Consider the following 3,249-nt stretch of genomic DNA (forward strand, 5'->3'; position numbering starts at 1 on the left):
GCGCGACAGACCCGGCTGCGGGCACGTGTGGGGGTCCCGGGCGTCGGACGCGATTTTCTCCCCTTTTTCCGAGGCCCGCTGCGGAGGTGGGTCCCGGGCGGTCGGACCGGGTGCCACGCGGGGGTGGGCGGGCCGTCCGTTCGGGCGTCCGGCCCCGGTGGCGATTCCCGGTGAGGCTGCCTCTGCCGCGCGTGGCCCTCCACCTCCCCTGGCCCGAGCCGGGGTTGGGGACGGCGGTAGGCACGGGGCGGTCCTGAGGGCCGCGGGGGACGGCCTCCGCACGGTGCCTGCCTCCGGAGAACTTTGATGATTTTTCAAAGTCTCCTCTCGGAGATCACTGGCGTGGCGGCGTGGCGGCGTGGCGGCGTGGGGGCGTCTCCACCGACCGCGTATCGCCCCTCCTCCCCTCCCCTCCCCTCCCCGCCCCCGTTCCCTGGGTCGACCAGATAGCCCTGGGGGCTCCGTGGGGTGGGGGTGGGGGGGCGCCGTGGGGCAGGTTTTGGGGACAGTTGGCCGTGTCACGGTCCCGGGAGGTCGCGGTGACCTGTGGCTGGTCCCCGCCGGCAGGCGCGGTTATTTTCTTGCCCGAAATGAACATTTTTTGTTGCCAGGTAGGTGCTGACACGTTGTGTTTCGGCGACAGGCAGACAGACGACAGGCAGACGTAAAAGACAGCCGGTCCGTCCGTCGCTCGCCGTAGAGATGTGGGCCTCTGGGCGCGGGTGGGGTTCCGGGCTTGACCGCGCGGCCGAGCCGGTCCCTGTCCTCGCTCGCTGGAGCCTGAGCCGTCCGCCTGGGCCTGCGCGCCGGCTCTCGTGCTGGACTCCAGGTGGCCCGGGTCGCGGTGTCGCCCTCCGGTCTCCGGCACCCGAGGGAGGGCGGTGTGGGCAGGTGGCGGTGGGTCTTTTACCCCCGTGCGCTCCATGCCGTGGGCACCCGGCCGTTGGCCGTGACAACCCCTGTCTCGCAAGGCTCCGTGCCGCGTGTCAGGCGTCCCCCGCTGTGTCTGGGGTTGTCCGGTCGCTCCTGCCCCCCCCCCCCCCCCGGGGGTCGAGGGGCTTGCCGGTGAGGCGGAAGCAGGTCCCCCCGGTCGCCGTCCTCGCTGGGCTTTTGCTCCTCGGGAAGCCCCCTCGGGGCCGCAGCTTGCTGCCGATCGATCGATGTGGTGATCTCGTGCTCTCCTGGGCCGGGCCTAAGCCGCGTCAGACGAGGGACGGGCGTCCACGGCGGATGCGACCGCTCTTCTCGTTCTGCCCGCGGGCCCCTCCCTCCCCGGCTCCTCCGCGCCCGGCCGTCGTGGCGGGTGCGCGGGGGGCGCGCGCCGGGGTTGGGGGTGGTGCGGACTCCGGCCCGACCCCGGCCTCCCGCCTTCTTGCCTCGCGGCGCTGGCGGGACCGGGGTCCTCGGACGCGGCGGACACTCTCGCCGGCCTTTCCCGAAGGCCCTGGGTCCGTGGCGAGCGGCCCTCCCCTCCTCCGCGGGGAGGGCCGGCCCGACGCCGCGCTGCTCACCGCCCGGCCTGGGCGCGCTTGAGCGCGTTGCGCCCGGCCCTCCGTGGTGCCCCTGGAGCGCTCCAGGTCGCCTCAGGTGCCTGAGGCCGAGCGGTGGCGTCGTTTCCTTCCCCGGCGACTCCCCTCGGGCTGCCGCCGCCGTCGTCGTCGGCGTGTCCGAGGAGCGGGTGGTGGAAGAAGTCGGCAAGGGAGGCGCACCCGTGCCCCTGGCGGGGGCGCGGGCGCCTCGTCTTCCTTTCCCCTCTCCTCTCCTCCCCCCCTCGCCGCGCCGGCGGGGGGTGGGTGGCGTGGGGCGGTGTGACTCGGAGGACTTGGCGGGGCTCGTGAGCGCCCGCGGCGGGCCGGGCCAGCGCCGCGGCGCTTGGCCAGCCCGAGGGGCTGCCCCTCTCTCCCGGCACGGGTCGTGTCCCCGTCTCCGTCCCTCTCTCTCGCCCGCCTCGCGGGAGGCGGGGAGCTCTCTCCTCTGGGCGGTGACGTGACCACGCCGTGCGCGGGCGAGGCGGGGGTGGCGTCCTCGAGGGGGCACCGGCCGCGAGCGCTCGGGGTTGCCCTGTGCCTGTCCCTTGCCGGAGATCCGCCCCCCGCCCCGCGAGCCCTGTCGGCCCCGGAGCGCCGCCTGGTGGGGCCCGTTTGGGAGGACGAACGGGTGGGGGCGATGCGCCCTCGGTGAGAAAGCCTTCTCTAGCGATCCGAGAGGGTGCCTTGGGGTACCGGAGCCCCCAGCCGCTGCCCCTCCTCTGCGCGTGTAGTGTGGCCAGCGACGCGGGGTTGGACTCCCGTCGCGACGTGTTTGGGCAGAGTGCCGCTCTTTGCCTACCTACCGCGGCCTGCGCCTCCCCCCTCCGAGACGGGGGAGGATCCCGCCGGGCCGGGCCGGCGTCCGGTGCGGGGTGTGTTGCCCGCGTGCGTGTGCGAGCGTGCGCGCGGCCGGGGGGTTGGGGCGGCCCGCCGTCCCCCCCCCCCCACGCCACTCACCCCGTGTGTGTGCGTGTGTGCCGCGCTAGCGGCCGGCTGGCTGTCTGGGCCGCCGCCCGCTCCCGAGCCGAGTCGCCGCCGGCGGTGGCTCGGCGGGCGCGTGTGGGTCGGGCCAGCTCCCGCCTGGGGGCGCCTCCCCGGGTCGTGACTCCGGGTTGGACCGGACGGATGGACGGACGGGCGGATGGACGGACGGAGGTTCGGACGGGACCCCCGCGGCGGGGGTCGCGCGTGCCTGGGCCCGGGCGGCGTGGGGCCCGGTTTGCGGGGAGGCCTGCCAAGGGTGCTGAGGCCGGCCGGCGTCCCGGGCGTCGCGGGACCGCCCTCGTGCTGGTGGCGGTGGGATCCCGTGCGCGTTTACCCGGTGGCCCGGCTCGCGCCTTCGTTGGCGCGCCCTTCCCGGGACCGGCCCTTCCCCACGTGCTCTTCCGGCCCTCGCCCGCTGTGCGCCTCCTCCCCGTCGCCGCCGACCCGCCCTCCCCCGTCCCCCCCGCCTGCCCGCGTCCCCCGACCGCACGGTCGCGGGCGCGCCGCGCGCGCCGCGCCCCTAACTCCGCCCTCCGTGGACCGAAACCGGCCTCGCCGCTGTTGGGTGTCTTGCCCCCCCCCCTTGGCCGCCGTGGCTCGGGGGGGGGCGTCCCCGGGCGAAGTGCTCTCGGTCCTCCGAGGAAGGGGAGGAGGGAGGCGCGCGGGGGGTGTTGGGGCTGGGCGTCGTTGCGCGTGTGCGGGAGAGCGTTCTCGGGAGAACCGGTCGCGTGAACGG

The sequence above is a fragment of the Canis aureus genome, chromosome Y (assembly GCF_053574225.1).
Source record: "Canis aureus isolate CA01 chromosome Y, VMU_Caureus_v.1.0, whole genome shotgun sequence".
Classification (NCBI taxonomy): Eukaryota; Metazoa; Chordata; class Mammalia; order Carnivora; family Canidae; genus Canis; species Canis aureus.